The sequence below is a fragment of the Oncorhynchus keta genome, unplaced genomic scaffold, assembly GCF_023373465.1.
Source record: "Oncorhynchus keta strain PuntledgeMale-10-30-2019 unplaced genomic scaffold, Oket_V2 Un_contig_351_pilon_pilon, whole genome shotgun sequence".
Classification (NCBI taxonomy): Eukaryota; Metazoa; Chordata; class Actinopteri; order Salmoniformes; family Salmonidae; genus Oncorhynchus; species Oncorhynchus keta.
The window spans coordinates 9,342-28,785 of NW_026287297.1; the positions used below are offsets into that span (position 1 = coordinate 9,342).

The window sequence follows — 19,444 nt, forward strand, 5'->3', positions numbered from 1 at the left end:
TCTATTGTTATCATATGGAAACATAACTGAATATTGTACATCATATTAGCATCAACATACATTATTGTACATAGCATTAGCATCAACATACATTAGTGTACATAGCATTAGCATCAACATACATTATTGTACATAGCATTAGCATCAACATACATTATTGTACATAGCATTAGCATCAACATACATTATTGTACATAGCATTAGCATCAACATACATTATTGTACATAGCATTAGCATCAACATACATTATTGTACATCATATTAGCATCAACATACATTATTGTACATCATATTAGCATCAACATACATTATTGTACATAGCATTAGCATCAACATACATTATTGTACATCATATTAGCATCAACATACATTATTGTACATCATATTAGCATCAACATACATTATTGTACATAGCATTAGCATCAACATACATTATTGTACATCATATTAGCATCAACATACATTATTGTACATCATATTAGCATCAACATACATTATTGTACATCATATTAGCATCAACATACATTACCAAAGCTAATTTGCAAACATTTCTGTAAAGTGATATATGGCGTTTTGGTATAAAACTCTTCTCAAATTTCCATATCTGAGCTCAGAGTAGATGAGAGATGTAATGTTTGTCTCTGTTGTGTTGAAGTCCAATCAAGCAGGAGAGACCAGCCTCCCCTGTTCCCAGCTGTGTGTCCATGAAGAGTGACCGGTCTATGGAACCTCCTATAATGTTTAGAGAGGAAGACTTTTCTACTGAACAAAGGTAAGAAGAACTCATGGGTCCTGGTCAGTGAGTTAAACAACACTGTCTCTAGTCATTTCTCCTCCCATTTTCCCATTTATTGTTGTTGTTTTCATTTTGTCCACAGAAACCAACAGGAGAGATCAGAGTCAGAGATTCTCAGTGGTCAGTCTTCCCAGATTCATCAAACAGACCTGGACTCCATATTCAGTGTATGTGGTCCTGTTATGTACATTTGTTTTTGTTTACCTCAAGTAAAGTTGATCTGTCAATCATTCATTAATGTGTTGATGAGAAAGCATTTTGTTTCTTGCTTAACTTATTTACTTTATTTATTTCAGTTGCTTGAAGAGAAGATTATGACATTTGTGAAGAACGAGCTGAAGCTGTTCAAGAGGATTCTTAGTCCAGAACTCCCAGAAGACTTTGAGAGTCAGAAGCAGGATAAGGAAGTGGTGGACGCTGAAGATGAGAAGCAGGAGAGCAGTGCCAGAGAGGGGGCTCTGAAGATCACACTGCACATCCTGAGGAAAATGAACCAGAAGGAGCTTGCTGACACACTGGAGAAATGTAAGATCTGTCTGACTCATGTTGAATGATGTTTTATAACATTTAAAAGCTGTAGCTAAAGTACAGCTAAAGTAGCTGTGTAACTCAATGATATTGTAGCAGCCTTAAAACAACACCTAGTGACCTCATCAAGTAGCAGCAGGGATGTGTTGTGGTGATTCATTTAGAGAGAGAGACAGCATTAATAATACCATCAATAATACCAATAATAATATAATAATAACAATAATAATAACACCAGTCTGTAATGACGTAATATTAATATCCGCTGTGTTATTTCTTCATTCAGATGAGCTCGCTGTGATTTGCCAACGTGAACTCAAATGTCATCTAAAGAAGAAGTTTCAATGTGTATTTGAGGGGATCGCTAAACAAGGAAACCCAACACTTCTCAATAAGATCTACACAGAGCTCTACATCACAGAGGGTGGAACAGGAGAGGTCAATAATGAACATGAGCTGAGACAGATTGAGACAACAACCAGGAAACAAGCAAGACCAGAGACTGCAATCAAATGTAACGACATCTTCACACCCTTAACTGGACAAGGCAAACCTATCAGAACTGTGCTGACAAAGGAGTCGCTGGCATTGGAAAAACAGTCTCTGTGCAGAAGTTCATTCTGGACTGGGCTGAAGGAAAAGCAAATCAGGATGTCCAATTTGTATTTTCATTCCCTTTTCGGGAGCTGAATTTGATGAAAGGGGACAAACACACTTTAATTGAACTTCTTAATCACTTCTCAATGGAAACCAAAGTTTCAAGAATCTCCAACTACAACAAGTACAATGTTCTGTTCATCTTTGATGGTCTGGATGAGTGCCGACTGCCCCTAGACTTCCAGAACAACAAGATCTGTTGGGACGTCACAGAGTCAACCTCAGTGGATGTTCTGCTGACAAATCTCATCAAGGGAAATCTGCTCCCCCTCTGCTCTCCTCTGGATAACTACCCGACCTGCAGCAGCCAATAAGATCCCTTCAGGGTGTGTTGACCAGGTGACAGAGGTACGAGGGTTCAATGACCCACAGAAGGAGGAGTACTTCAGGAAGAGATTCAGTGATGAGGACCTGGCCAGCAGAATCATCTCACACATAAAGACATCAAGGAGCCTCCACATCATGTGCCACATTCCAGTCTTCTGTTGGATTTCTGCAACAGTCCTTGAACACATGCTGAAACATAAGAGAGTAGAGATGCCCAAGACTCTGACTGAGATGTACACACACCTTGTGGTGTTTCATACCAAACAGAAGAATGAAAAGTATCTTGGGAAAGAAGAGACAGGTCCACACTGGAATAAAGAGAGCATTCTGTCACTGGGAAAACTGGCTTTTCAACAGCTTGTGAAAGGCAGTCAGATTTTCTATGAAAAAGACCTGAAAGAAGCTGGCATTGATGTCAATGAAGCCTCAGTGTACTCAGGATTGTGCACACAGCTCTTTAAAGAGGAATGTGTGCTGTACCAGGACAAGGTGTACTGCTTTGTTCATCTGAGCATTCAGGAGTTTCTGGCTGCTGTATATGTGTTCCTCTCATTCATCAACAACAATTCGAATCTAATGGCCAAAGCTCAATCAACGTCCAGGAATCTTTCTGTGAGGAAAAGACACAAGCCTGAATTTACAGTCTTCAAGAGTGCTGTGGATAAAGCCTTACAAAGTGAGACGGGAAACCTGGACCTTTTCCTCCGCTTCCTTCTGGGCCTCTCACTGGAGTCCAATCAGAAGCACTTACGAGGTCTACTGACAAAGACAAGAAGCAGCTCACAGAGCCATGAAGAAACAGTCAAGTACATCAAGGAGAAGATCAGGGAGAATCCCTCTCCAGAGAGGAGCATCAATCTGTTCCACTGTCTGAATGAACTGAATGACCATTCTCTAGTGGAGGAGATCCAAAGCTACCTGAGATCAGGAAGTCTCTCAGAAGCCAAACTGTCACCTGCACAGTGGTCAGCTCTGGTCTTTGTGTTGCTGACTTCAGAAAAGGAGCTGGATGTGTTTGACCTGAAGAAATACTCCAGATCAGAGGAAGGTCTTCTGAGGCTGCTGCCAGTGGTCAAAGCCTCCAGAGCTGTTCTGTGAGTAAATAAAATGACATATAAGAACTAATCATGAGGAAGAAATATTCAGTTGATCAAAAACTATTTATTATTGAATAATTTGTTATGCCAATTAATTGATTTTCACATTACATAACTAATCATCAGGAAGAAATACGTTGAGAAAAAAAAATATTTATTATTGAATAACTTTTTATGCCAATGAATTGATTTTCACATTACATAACATTATGATCGTACAATTCTAGGAGACGGAACATGAATATATCCTGTTTGAGAGAATAAACCAAATGCATCTGAAATTGTCCTTCTACACTACTGGTGTTAAATGAACAGTGTGTTTGTGAAGTCATGATGATCTCTTTGCAGGCTGTCAGACTGTGGAGTCACAGAGGAAGGCTGTGCTTCTCTGGTCTCAGCTCTGAGGTCAAACCCCTCACACCTGAGAGAGCTGGATCTGAGTAACAATGACCTGAAGGATTCAGGAGTGAAGCTGCTCTCTGCTGGACTGGGGAATCCCCACTGTAAACTGGAGACTCTGAGGTCAGTATTCCTGTAGTTGGTCAACAAGTGATAACTGTTCACCAGACCCACATGTGTTTTTATCAGAGCCCATATGTGTTTGGACAGTGAAGCTTACAGTTTTAAATTTGGTGCTGTGCTCCAGCATTTTGGATTTGAGATAGAACGTTTCAAATTAGGAGACAGTACAGAGTGTCACCTTTTATTTGAGGTTAATGGTGAGAGGTTAGTATGTTTTGTTGTAGCCTCTAACTCCCTCACTCATTATTATTCATGATTAATTCATGATCTTTCTCAATGATGACGTCACAGGCTTGATGTAGTCATTGTGTTCATAGAATATGGGACCAAATACTAAACTTTTGACTACTTTAATACACTATAAGTGAGTTGGTCAGAATATTTATCACTTCTTCGAATGGGGGACTAGATACATAAATTGCTTTTATTTCTCTAAATGGTGAAACAGATATGTAAGCCTTGGTTTCATGCATGTCAACATCAGAAGCCTCCTCCCTACATTTGTTTTACTTACTCTCACACTCTGCTAACCCTGATGTCCTTGCCGTGTCTGAATCCTGGCTCAGGAAGGCCACCAAAAATTCTGAGATTTCCATACCCAACTATAACATTTTACGTCAAGATATAACTGCCAAAGGGGGAGGAGTTGCAGTCTACTGCAAAGATAGCCTGCAAAGTAATGTCATACTTTCCAGGTCCATACCCAAACAGTTCGAACTACTAATTTTGAAAATTACTCTCTCCAGAAATAAGTCTCTCACTGTTGCCGCCTGCTACCGACCCCCCTCAGCTCCCAGCTGTGCCCTGGACACCATTTGTGAATTGATCGCCCCCCATCTAGCTTCAGAGTTTGTTCTGTTAAGTGACCTAAACTGGGATATGCTTAACACCCCGGCAGTCCTACAATCTAAGCTTGATGCCCTCAATCTCAAACAAATCATCAAGGAACCCACCAGGAACAACCCTAAATCTGTAAACAAGGGCACCCTCATAGACGTCATCCTGACCAACTGGCCCTCCAAATACACCTCCGCTGTCTTCAACCAGGATCTCAGCGATCACTGCCTCATTGCCTGTATCCACTACGGAGCCGCAGTCAAACGACCACCCCTCATCACTGTCAAACGCTCCCTAAAACACTTCTGTGAGCAGGCCTTTCTAATCGACCTGGCCCGGGTATCCTGGAAGAACATTGACCTCATCCCGTCAGTTGAGGATGCCTGGTCATTCTTTAAAAGTAACTTCCTCACCATTTTAGATAAGCATGCTCCGTTCAAAAAATGCAGAACTAAGAACAGACATAGCCCTTGGTTCACTCCAGACCTGACTGCCCTCGACCAGCACAAAAACATCCTGTGGCGGACTGCAATAGCATCGAATAGTCCCTGCGATATGCAACTGTTCAGGGAAGTCAGGAACCAATACACGCAGTCAGTCAGGAAAGCTAAGGCCAGCTTCTTCAGGCAGAAGTTTGCATCCTGTAGCTCCAACTCCAAAAAGTTCTGGGACACTGTGAAGTCCATGGAGAACAAGAGCACCTCCTCCCAGCTGCCCACTGCACTGAGGCTAGGTAACACGGTCACTACAGATAAATCCATGATTATCGAAAACTTCAACAAGCGTTTCTCAACGGCTGGCCATGCATTCTGCCTGGCTACTCCAATCTCGGCCAACAGCTCCGCCCCCCCGCAGCTACTCGCCCAAGCCTCTCCAGGTTCTCCTTTACCCAAATCCAGATAGCAGATGTTCTGAAAGAGCTGCAAAACCTGGACCCTTTATTTCTGAAACTATCCGCCAGCATTGTCGCAACCCCTATTACCAGCCTGTTCAACCTCTCTTTCATATCGTCTGAGATCCCCAAGGCTTGGAAAGCTGCCGCAGTCATCCCCCTATTCAAAGGGGAGACACCCTGGACCCAAACTGTTACAGACCTATATCGATCCTGCCCTGCCTATCTAAGGTCTTCGAAAGCCAAGTCAACAAACAGGTCACTGACCATCTCGAATCCCACCGTACCTTCTCCGCTGTGCAATCTGGTTTCCGAGCCGGTCACGGGTGCACCTCAGCCACGTTCAAGGTACTAAACGATATCATAACCGCCATCGATAAAAGACAGTACTGTGCAGCCGTCTTCATCGACCTTGCCAAGGCTTTCGACTCTGTCAATCACCATATTCTTATCGGCAGACTCAGTAGCCTCGGTTTTTCGGATGACTGCCTTGCCTGGTTCGCCAATTACTTTGCAGACAGAGTTCAGTGTGTCAAATCGGAGGGCATGCTGTCCGGTCCTCTGGCTGTCTCTATGGCGGTGCCACAGGGTTCAATCCTCGGGCCGACTCTTTTCTCTGTATATATCAATGATGTTGCACTTGCTACGGGGGACTCCCTGATCCACCTCTACGCAGACGACACTATTCTATATACTTCCGGCCCGTCCTTGGACACTGTGCTATCTAACCTCCAAACGAGCTTCAATGCCATACAACACTCTTTCCGTGGCCTCCAACTGCTCTTAAACGCTAGTAAAACCAAATGCATGTTTTTCAACCGTTTGCTGCCTTCACCCGCACGCCTGACCAGCATCACCACCCTGGATCGTTCCGACCTTGAATATGTGGACATCTATAAGTACCTAGGTGTCTGGCTAGACTGTAAACTCTCCTTCCAGACTCATATCAAACATCTCCAATCGAAAATCAAATCAAGAGTCGGCTTTCTATTCCGCAACAAAGCCTCCTTCACTCACGCCGCCAAACTTACCCTAGTAAAACTGACTATCCTACTGATCCTCGACTTCGGCGATGTCATCTACAAAATTGCTTCCAACACTCTACTCAGCAAACTGGATGCAGTTTATCACAGTGTCATCCGTTTGTCACTAAAGCACCTTATACCACTCACCACTGCGACTTGCATGCTCTAGTCGGCTGGCCCTCGCTACATATTCGTCGCCAGACCCACTGGCTCCAGGTCATCTACAAGTCCATGCTAGGTAAAGCTCTGCCTTATCTCAGTTCACTGGTCACGATGGCAACACCCATCCGTAGCACGCGCTCCAGCAGGTGCATCTCACTGATCATCCCTAAAGCCAACACCTCATTTGGCCGCCTTTCGTTCCAGTTCTCTGCTGCCTGTGACTGGAACGAATTGCAAAAATCGCTGAAGTTGGAGACTTTTATCTCCCTCACCAACTTCAAACATCTGCTATCTAAGCAGCTAACTGATCGCTGCAGCTGTACATAGTCTATCGGTAAATAGCCCACCCATTTTTACCTACCTCATCCCCATACTGTTTTTATTTATTTACTTTTCTGCTCTTTTGCACACCAATATCTCTACCTGTACATGACCATCTGATCATTTATCACTCCAGTGTTAATCTGCAATATTGTAAGTTTTCGCCTACCTCCTCATGCCTTTTGCACACAATGTATATAGACTCCCTTTTTTCTACTGTGTTATTGACTTGTTTATTGTTTACTCCATGTGTAACTCTGTTGTCTGTTCACACTGCTATGCTTTATCTTGGCCAGGTCGCAGTTGCAAATGAGAACTTGTTCTCAACTAGCCTAACTGGTTAAATAAAGGTGAAATAAAATAAAACAATTACAAAATTAAAATACCCTCAAATAAAAGGTGACATTATATACTGTCACCTCATATGAAACATTTGATCTCAAATCCAAAATGTTGGAGTACAGAGAAACATTTAAAATGTTAGCTTCACTGTCAAAATAGATATGGTGTGGACTGTATACTCAATACAATCTAAATCTGATTCCTCACTGTCTGTCTTTTGACTGATACTGCTTTTTAAACTGGTCTGGTCAGTCTACTCACATATTCGTACTATATATTTCTTTCTCTACAAGCAATACTTTGATCATTTATAATAATGACACGTTCATTTATTAATAGATATGGCAGCTTTCAGGACACTGATGTATCTGAATATGTTGAACAAATATATACTGCCACTATTTTCACCACCAAAGAATATCAGTGTGATTTTAATATGATTTGACTCTTTGCAGGCTGTCAGGCTGTCTAGTCACAGAAGAAGGCTGTGCTTCTCTGGTCTCAGCTCTGAGGTCAAACCCCTCACACCTGAGAGAGCTGGACCTGAGCTACAATCACCCAGGAGACTCAGGAGTCAGACTGCTCTCTGCTGGACTGGAGGATCCACACTACAGACTGGAGAAACTCAAGTATGTAGAGGGTTCATGTCAATGTTCATATCAGACATGTTGGACTTATCAGGCTGGTTAAGGCAAACAGTCTGACCACCTCTTGGACAAAGTTACATGCTGACTGGGTGTGAGTGTGTGTCCTGTGTGTCACACACACACACACACACACACACACACACACACACACACACACACACACACACACACACACACACACACACACACACACACACACTGGACATATACACGCACACATGCACACACACTGGACACACACACACACGCGCACTGGACACACACACATACTGGACACAAACACACACACTGGACACACACAAACACTGGACACACTCACACACACACACACTGGACACACACACTCGACACACACACACATACTGGACACACACAGACAAACATTGACCGTGTGTCACGCTTGACCGTGTGTGTGCGTGCGTGCGTGCGTGTGCGTGCGTGTGTGTGTGTGTGTGTGTGCACGTGCGTGTGTGTGAGTTCATGTGTATTCCTCAATGACTGTCTGTCCTTCTGCTTACCGCTACAGTGTGGAACATGGTGGAGAGAACAGAATGAAATCTGGACTTAGAAAATGTGAGTGTTGACTGATGTGAAGAATATGACTAAGAATAAGTCTTAATTCAAGTTAAGTCAAAGTCAAAGACCACCATCATTACTTACTTGGTCATATTAAATATCAGCTGTAGTTCTACAGAAGCAGAAATCAGGGGCACCAAAGTTTACAAAGAGAAGCTTTGACAATGTGTGTTTGTGTGTGTGTTAAATACGAAATGTGTGTTTGTGTGTGGTGTGTGTGTGTGGCGTGTTCGTGTTACATTAGAAATGTGTGTTTGTATTTATGCAGGTGTGTGTGTGTGTGTGTGTAATTAATGTGAATAAGTGTGTTTTATATTACCATACAGTATAACATATGATCATTCAACAAGTCTCAAGTTACCTTAACTTCTCCTTTTGATACCTAGAAACATCTACATTAAATGAATTAGTGAAAAGTGAGTTAACATTCTAATGTGAATGATGATGATTTCTAATATTGTGTCTGGTTTCATCCATCAGATGTCTGTGATCTCACACTGGACCTAAACACAGTAAACAGACGCCTCTCTCTGTCTGAGGAGAACAGAAAGGTGACATGTAGGACAGAGGAGCAGCTGTATCCTGATCACCCAGAGAGATTTGATGGCTGTGGACAGGTGCTGTGTAGAGAGGGTCTGACTGGGCGCTGTTACTGGGAGGTAGAGTGGAGTGGAAGAGGGGCTGATATAGGAGTGACATATAAAGGAATCAGCAGGAGAGGAGGGGTTAAGGAATGTTGGCTTGGATACAATGACAAGTCCTGGAGTCTGTACTGCTGTGACAACCGTTACATTGCCTGTCACAATAATAATCCCACTACCATAGACGTCCCCTCCTCCAGCTCCCACAGAGTAGGAGTGTATCTGGACTGGCCAGCCGGCACTCTGTCCTTCTACAGAGTCTCCTCTTACACACTGACCCACCTGATCACATTCACCTCCACATTCACTGAGCCCCTCTATCCAGGGTTTAGGGTTTATGATGATTCCTTTGGGATTTGGGACTCCTCAGTGTCCCTGTGCCAGTGATACACACACACACTGACGCACTCACACTCACACACAGACACACACACACTGGACGGACACACATACACACACACACACACACACTGGACACACAGACACACACAAACACACTTTGGATACAAACACACACACACACACACACAGGACACGCACACACACACACACACACACACAAACATTGGACACATGCACAAACAAACTCACATTAGACACACACATTGGACACACACACATATTGGGGACACACACACATTAGACACACGCTCTAGTGCACACACATGCACACACACACACACTGGACACACACAGACACACACACTGACACTCACACACACACATAGTGGACACTCAGACTGGACACACACACACACACACACACATATTGGTGTTTTCAAAAAACATATGCCATTCAGGGCACCAGTCTAGGACCAGTGGTTGCTTATCAGTTTCTGGACCACAGGTTCTAGAACAGCTTCTATCCCAGTTCTATCTGCCTGTTAAATCAGTTTCTGGACCACAGGTTCTAGAACAGCTTCTATCCCAGTTCTATCTGCCTGTTAAATCAGTTTCTGGACCACAGGTTCTAGAACAGCTTCTATCCCAGTTCTATCTGCCTGTTAAATCAGTTTCTGGACCACAGGTTCTAGAACTGCTTCTATCCCAGTTCTATCTGCCTGTTAAATCAGTTTCTGGACCACAGGTTCTAGAACTGCTTCTATCCCAGTTCTATCTGCCTGTTAAAATCAGGTTTCTGGATCTGCCTGTTAAATCAGTTTCAGGTTCTAGAACTGCTTCTATCCCAGTTCTATCTGCCTGTTAAATCAGTTTCTGGACCACAGGTTCTAGAACTGCTTCTATCCCAGTTCTATCTGCCTGTTTAATCAGTTTCTGGACCACAGGTTCTAGAACAGCTTCTATCCCAGTTCTATCTGCCTGTTAAATCAGTTTCTGCCTGACCACAGGTTCTAGAACAGCATCTATCCCAGTTCTATCTGCCTGTTAAATCCGTTTCTGGACCACAGGTTCTAAAACAGCTTCTATCCCAGTTCTATCTGCCTGTTAAATCAGTTTCTGGACCACAGGTTCTAGAACAGCATCTATCCCAGTTCTATCTGCCTGTTAAATCAGTTTCTGGACCACAGGTTCTAGAACATCTTCTATCCCAGTTCTATCTGCCTGTTAAATCAGTTTCTGGACCACAGGTTCTATCCCAGCTCTATATGCCTGTTAAATCAGTTTCTGGACCACAGGTTCTAGAACAGCTTCTATCCCAGTTCTATCTGCCTGTTAAATCCGTTTCTGGTCCACAGGTTCTAAAACAGCTTCTATCCCAGTTCTATCTGCCTGTTAAATCAGTTTCTGGACCACAGATTCTATCCCAGCTCTATATGCCTGTTAAATCAGTTTCTGGACCACAGGTTCTAGAACAGCTTCTATCCCAGTTCTATCTGCCTGTTAAATCAGTTTCTGGATCACAGGTTCTAGAACAGCTTCTATCCCAGTTCTATCTGCCTGTTAAATCAGTTTCTGGACCACAGGTTCTAGAACAGCTTCTATCCCAGTTCTATCTGACTGTTTAATCAGTTTCTGGACCACAGGTTCTAAAACAGCTTCTATCCCAGTTCTATCTGCCTGTTAAATCAGTTTCTGGACCACAGGTTCTAGAACAGCATCTATCCCAGTTCTATCTGCCTGTTAAATCAGTTTCTGGACCACAGGTTCTAGAACAGCTTCTATCCCAGTTCTATCTGCCTGTTAAATCAGTTTCTGGACCACAGGTTCTAGAACAGCTTCTATCCCAGTTCTATCTGCCTGTTAAATCAGTTTCTGGACCACAGGTTCTAGAACAGTTCTAGTTCAGCGTTTCTATCCAGGTTCAGTTCCCAGTTCTATCTGCCTGTTAAATCTGTTTCTGGACCACAGGTTCTAAAACAGCTTCTATCCCAGTTATATCTGCCCGTTAAATCAGTTAAATCGAACAGTTTCTGGTTAAATCCACAGGTTCTAGAACAGCTTCTATCCCAGTTCTATCTGCCTGTTAAATCAGTTTCTGGACCACAGGTTCTAGAACAGCATCTTTCCCAGTTCTATCTGTTAAATCCGTTTCTGGACCACAGGTTCTAAAACAGCTTCTATCCCAGTTCTATCTGCCTGTTAAATCCGTTTCTGGTCCACAGGTTCTAAAACAGCTTCTATCCCAGTTCTATCTGCCTGTTAAATCAGTTTCTGGACCACAGATTCTATCCCAGTTCTATCTGCCTGTTAAATCCGTTTCTGGACCACAGGTTCTAAAACAGCTTCTATCCCAGTTAAATATCTGCCTGTTAAATCCCAGTTTCTGGTTAAATCAGTTTCCACAGGTTCTAGAACAGCTTCAATCCCAGTTCTATCTGCCTGTTAAATCAGTTTCTGACCACAGGTTCTAGAACAGCATCTAAATCTGCCTGTTAAATCAGTTTCTGGATCACAGGTTCTAGAACAGCATCTATCCCAGTTCTATCTGCCTGTTAAATCTGTTTCTGGACCACAGGTTCTAAAAGAGCTTCTATCCCAGTTATATCTGCCCGTTAAATCAGTTTCTGGACCACAGGTTCTCGAACAGCTTCTATCCCAGTTCTATCTGCCTGTTAAATCAGTTTCTGGATCACAGGTTCTAGAACAGATTCTATCCCAGCTCTATATGCCTGTTAAATCAGTTTCTGGACCACAGGTTCTAGAACAGCATCTTTCCCAGTTCTATCTGCCTGTTAAATCCGTTTCTGGACCACAGGTTCTAAAACAGCTTCTATCCCAGTTCTATCTGCCTGTTAAATCCGTTTCTGGTCCACAGGTTCTAAAACAGCTTCTATCCCAGTTCTATCTGCCTGTTAAATCAGCAGATTCTATCCCAGTTCTATCTGCCTGTTAAATCCGTTTCTGGACCACAGGTTCTAAAACAGCTTCTATCCCAGTTATATCTGCCTGTTAAATCAGTTTCTGGACCACAGGTTCTCGAACAGCTTCTATCCCAGTTCTATCTGCCTGTTAAATCAGTTTCTGGACCACAGGTTCTAGAACAGCATCTATCCCAGTTCTATCTGCCTGTTAAATCCGTTTCTGGACCACAGGTTCTAAAACAGCTTCTATCCCAATATCTGCCTGTTAAATCAGTTTCTGGACCACAGGTTCTAAAACAGCTTCTATCCCAGTTATATCTGCCTGTTAAATCAGTTTCTGGATCACACAGGTTCTATCTGCCTGTTAAACAGTTTCTATCCCAGTTCTATGCCTGCCTGTTAAATCAGTTTCTGGACCACAGGTTCTCGAACAGCTTCTATCCCAGTTCTATCTGCCTGTTAAATCAGTTTCTGGTCCACAGGTTCTAAACAGCTTCTATCCCAGTTCTATCTGCCTGTTAAATCAGTTTCTGGACCACATTCTATCCCAGATTATATATGCCTGTTAAATCAGTTTCTGGACCACAGGTTCTAGAACAGCTTCTATCCCAGTTCTATCTGCCTGTTAAATCCAGTTTCTGGACCACAGGTTCTAAGAACAGTTTCCCAGTTCCCAGTTTAAATATCTGCCTGTTAAATCAGTTTCTGGACCGCTTTTCTGGTCCACAGGTTCTAAAACAGTTTTACAGGTTCTCAGTTTCTGGAACAGCTTCTATCCCAGTTCTATGCCTGTTAAATCAGTTTCTGGACCACAGGTTCTAGAACAGCATCTATCCCAGTTCTATCTGCCTGTTAAATCAGTTTCTGGACCACAGGTTCTAAAACAGCTTCTATCCCAGTTCTATCTGCCTGTTAAATCAGTTTCTGGACCACAGGTTCTCGAACAGCTTCTATCCCAGTTCTATCTGCCTGTTAAATCGTTTCTGGTCCACAGGTTCTAAAACAGTTATATCTGCCTGTTTCAGTTTCTGGATCACAGGTTCTAGAACAGCTTCTATCCCAGTTCTATCTCAGTTTCTGGACCACAGATTCTATCAGCTCTATTGCCTGTTAAATCAGTTTCTGGACCACAGGTTCTAGAACAGCTTCTATCCCAGTTCTATATGCCTGTTAAATCAGTTTCTGGATCACAGGTTCTAGAACAGCTTCTGTCCCAGTTCTATCTGCCTGTTAAATCAGTTTCTGTACCACAGGTTCTAGAACAGCTTCTGTCCCAGTTCTATCTGTCTGTTGAATCAGTTTCTGGACCACGGGTTCTAGAACAGCTTCTATCCCAGTTGTATCTGCCTGTTAAATTAGTTTCTGGATCACAGGTTCTAGAACAGCTTCTGTCCCAGTTCTATCTGTCTGTTGAATCAGTTTCTGACCACAGGTTCTAGAACAGCTTCTATCCCAGTTGTATCTGCCTGTTAAATTAGTTTCTGGACAGGTTCTAGAACAGGTTCTTCTATCCCAGTTCTATCTGCCTGTTGAATCAGTTTCTGGACCACAGGTTCTAGAACAGCTTCTATCCCAGTTCTATCTGTCTGTTAAATCAGTTTCTGGACCACAGGTTCTAGAACAGCTTCTATCTTCTATCCCATATCTGCCTGTTAAAATCAGTTTCTAGAACAGCATCTATCCCACTATCTGGTTCGTTTCTGGACCACAGGTTCTAAAACAGCTTCTATCCCAGTTCTATCTGCCTGTTAAATCAGTTTCTGGACCACAGGTTCTCGAACAGCTTCTATCCCAGTTCTATCTGCCCGTTAAATCAGTTTCTGGACCACAGGTTCTAGAACAGCTTCTATCCCAGTTCTATCTGCCTGTTAAATCAGTTTCTGGACCACAGGTTCTCGAACAGCTTCTATCCCAGTTCTATCTGCCTGTTAAATCTGTTTCTGTCCACAGGTTCCAGTTTCTTCCCAGTTATATCTGTCAGTTTCTGGACCAGATTCTATCCCAGAATGCCTGTTAAATCAGTTTCTGGACCACAGGTTCTAGAACAGCTTCTATCCCAGTTCTATCTGCCTGTTAAATCCAGTTTATGGATCACACAGAACATTCTATCCCAGTTCTATCTGCCTGTTAAATCAGTTTCTGGACCACAGGTTCTAGAACAGCTTCTATCCCAGTTCTATCTGCCTGTTAAATCAGTTTCTGGACAGGTTCTAAAACAGTTTCTATCCCAGTTCTATCTGCCTGTTAAACAGACCACAGATTCTATCCCAGCTATATGCCTGTTAAATCAGTTTCTGGACCACAGGTTCTAGAACAGCATCTATCCCAGTTCTATCTGCCTGTTAAATCCGTTTATGGACCACAGGTTCTAAAACAGCTTCTATCCCAGTTATATCTGCCTGTTAAATCAGTTTCTGGACCACAGGTTCTCGAACAGCTTCTATCCCAGTTCTATCTGCCTGTTAAATCCGTTTCTGGTCCACAGGTTCTAAAACAGTTTCTATCCCAGTTATATCTGCCTGTTAAATCAGTTTCTGGATCACAGGTTCTAGAACAGCTTCTATCCCAGTTCTATCTGCCTGTTAAATCAATTTCTGGACCACAGATTCTATCCCAGCTCTATATGCCTGTTAAATCAGTTTCTGGACCACAGGTTCTAGAACAGCTTCTATCCCAGTTCTATATGCCTGTTAAATCAGTTTCTGGATCACAGGTTCTAGAACAGCTTCTGTCCCAGTTCTATCTGCCTGTTAAATCAGTTTCTGTACCACAGGTTCTAGAACAGCTTCTGTCCCAGTTCTATCTGTCTGTTGAATCAGTTTCTGGACCACGGGTTCTAGAACAGCTTCTATCCCAGTTGTATCTGCCTGTTAAATTAGTTTCTGGATCACAGGTTCTTGAACAGCTTCTGTCCCAGTTCTATCTGTCTGTTGAATCAGTTTCTGGACCACAGGTTCTAGAACAGCTTCTATCCCAGTTGTATCTGCCTGTTAAATTAGTTTCTGGATCACAGGTTCTAGAACAGCTTCTGTCCCAGTTCTATCTGTCTGTTGAATCAGTTTCTGGATCACAGGTTCTAGAACAGCTTCTATCCCAGTTCTATCTGTCTGGTGAATCAGTTTCTGGACCACAGGTTCTAGAACAGCTTCTATCCCAGTTCTATCTGTCTGTTAAATCAGTTTCTGGACCACAGGTTCTAGAACAGCTTCTATCCCAGTTCTATCTGCCTGTTAAATCATCAACCTAAACTGTTTCCATCAGACTATTAGAACATGACTGAACCTTTTGGTTCCTTTTCTGATCTTTTACCACTTTGCATTTTTTATGATATATTTTACTGTTTGTGTTTGTACCACAGGAGGTTGGTGGGACCTTAATTGGGGAGGACAGGCTTGTAATGGCTGGAGGGGAATAAGTAGAATGGTATCAAACACGTGGTTTCCATGTGTTCCATTTCATTCACTCTGTTCCAGACATTATTATGAGCCGTCCTCCCCTCACCAGCCTCCACTGGTATGTACTGTCCTATATGTGAGAGATCCAACAAGGAATTACAATGTATGTATTACTTTTAATACCTGCAAATGGCAAATAAACTACTAGAACTCCTTATGAATGTCTGCAGCCGACTAGACTGTTGGCGTCTGACAAGAGGTGAAAATATTACAGGAATATTCTGCAAATGTTGATGAAGACGTCACTCAATCCACCCAAAACAACATGCAGTCTTTCCACAAGACTCCCATGAAGTTATAGTGTGACGTTATGAGTTGACGTTAAAGTAACATTCTCAGAACATACTGCACTTGTTTTATACTGATGGATCCTCTGTTTATTATCTTGTTTTATACTGTTTTAGATGGATCCTCTGTTTATCATCTTGTTTTATACTGTTTTAGATGGATCCTCTGTTTATCATCTTGTTTTATACTGTTTTAGATGGATCCTCTGTTTATCATCTTGTTTTATACTGTTTTAGATGGATTCTCTGTTTATCATCTTGTTTTATACTGTTTTAGATGGATTCTCTGTTTATCATCTTGTTTTCTACTGTTTTAGATGGATCCTCTGTTTATCATCTTGACCTAAAATAAAATGTAACATTTGACATTGTATTTTCTGTATCTTACTATATTGAAACCCCCAAATAAAAACAGTGTTATTGAACATCTCCCCTACAGCTGTAAACAGAGACTCTAGTATCTCAGAGAGGCTTTATCCTCTCACACTCCATCAAACAGTGTTATTGAACATCTCCCCTACAGCTGTAAACAGAGACTCTAGTATCTCAGAGAGAGGCTTTATCCTCTCACACTCCATCAAACAGTGTTATTGAACTTCTCCCCTACAGCTGTAAACAGAGACTCTAGTATCTCAGAGAGGCTTTATCAAACCTGTTATTGAACTACAGCTGTAAACAGAGACCATCAAACAGTGTTATTGAACATCTCCCCTACAGCTGTAAACAGAGACTCTAGTATCTCAGAGAGGCTTTATCCTCTCAAACACTCCATCAAACAGTGTTATTGCTTTATCATCTCCCCTACAGCTGTAAACAGAGACTCTAGTATCTCAGAGAGGCTTTATCCTCTAAACACTCCATCAAACAAACAGCTGTAAACAGAGACTCTAGTATCTCAGAGGCTTTATCCTCTCAACACTCCATCAAACAGTGTTATTGAACATCTCCCCTACAGCTGTAAACAGAGACTCTAGTATCTCAGAGAGGCTTTATCCTAAACACTCCATCAAACAGTGTTATTGAACATCCCCTACAGCTGTAAACAGAGACTCTAGTATCTCAGAGGCTTTATCCTCTAAACACTCCATCAAACAGTGTTATTGAACACTACAGCTAAACAGAGACTCTAGTATCTCAGAGAGGCTTTATCCTCTAAACACTCCATCAAACATTGTTATTATCTCTACAGCTGTAAACAGAGACTCTAGTATCTCAGAGAGGCTTTATCCTCTCATCCATCAAACATTGTTATTGAACATCTCCCCTACAGCTGTCAAGACTCAGTATCTCAGAGGAGGCTTTATCCTCTCACACTCCATCAAACAGTGAACATCTCCCCTACAGCTGTAAACAGAGACTCTAGTATCTCAGAGAGGCTTTATCCTCTCTCCATCAAACAGTGTTATTGAACATCTCCCCTACAGCTGTAAACAGAGACTCTAGTATCTCAGAGAGGCTTTATCCTCTCACACTCCATCAAACAGTGTTATTGAACATCTCCCCTACAGCTGTAAACAGAGACTCTAGTATCTCAGAGGAAACTCCAAAAGCATTTCTGCAAGCTGATGCCATGTATCAGGCTTTATCCTCCCCTCATTGATGCCATATCACCCCTCTACATATCCCCCCATCAAACAGTCCCTGTACAGTGTTCTCCATGCTGGCTTTACCTTGTCATCAACATCCCTCCATTACATATCACCAGTCCCCTGTACAGTGTTCTCCATGCTGGCTTTACCTTGTCTTCAACTCAATGATGCCTCACCCCCATTACATATCACCAGTCCCCTGTACAGTGTTCTCCATGCTGGCTTTACCTTGTCATCAACACCCTCCATTACATATCACCAGTCCCCTGTACAGTGTTCTCCATGCTGGCTTTACCTTGTTGTCATCAACACCCTCCATTACATATCACCAGTCCCCTGTACAGTGTTCTCCATGCTGGCTTTACCTTGTCATCAACTCCCTCCATTACATATCACCAGTCCCCTGTACAGTGTTCTCCATGCTGGCTTTACCTTGTCATCAACACCCTCCATTACATATCACCAGTCCCTGTACAGTGTTCTCCATGCTGGCTTTACCTTGTCATCAACACCCTCCATTACATATCACCAGTCCCCTGTACAGTGTTCTCCATGCTGGCTTTACCTTGTCATCAACACCCTCCATTACATATTACCAGTCCCCTTTAGTAACGGTGGCTTGTACAGTGTTCTCCATGCTGGCTTTACCTTGTCATGTTGGGTCTAATCCTTAGTCTTGGAAATGGGTCGTCTTCATCTTGTCTTTTGTAGTAACTCTTGAGCATAATCCCTCTTCTGCTGACAGAGTCTTCCTGCAACTTTCCAGCAGTTGTCCTACAGTCCTTTCTGACCTCCCCCAAATGTTCAGCCACCTGTCCTCCATCTATTAATGTGGGCCCAGCCATGTCCATTGACTTCCTACGGGTGATGATTTTGCCCTTCAGCAGTATATTGGTGATATGTGGAACAGTTTCAGTTGTACAGTCCAGTCTTGCCCCAAACACCAGAGGTTCCTCCAGCAGCATCTTGGTGATATGTGGAACAGTTTCAGTTGTACAGTCCAGTCTTGCCCCAAATATCAGAGGTTCCTCCAGCAGCATCTTGGTGATATGTGGAACAGTTTCAGTTGTACAGTCCAGTCTTGCCCCAAATACCAGAGGTTCCTCCAGCAGCATCTTGGTGATATGTGGAACAGTTTCAGTTGTACAGTCCAGTCTTGCCCCAAACACCAGAGGTTCCTCCAGCAGCCAATGCACTGACTCAGCCTTAGTGTGTCTGGACACCTTCATTATACTCCAAACCCTAAGAAGGCCTCTGTAAAATGGAGGTACTCCATCCCTAGAAATCTGGAAACTATCAACCAAAAATAAAGCCTTCTTTAAACCTAATCCCCCGACCTGCTGTAATACCAGACCTGCCACCACATTTTCCAGTCGATAAAGAAATAAACTGGAACAAACTGGAACCGGAAATCAGCAACATGTACAAGACCTTGCCCTCCTCTTGGTGGAACCCAATGATATTTATCCCCCGACAATC

The 19,444-nt window shown here is 42.8% G+C and overlaps 1 pseudogene; it reads left to right on the forward strand.

Annotated features, from left to right (window-relative positions):
- The first annotated feature begins 225 nt into the window (after window positions 1–225).
- On the forward strand, window positions 226–16,742 carry LOC127924025 (NACHT, LRR and PYD domains-containing protein 3-like; annotated as a pseudogene).
- The last annotated feature ends 2,702 nt before the right edge of the window (window positions 16,743–19,444 follow it).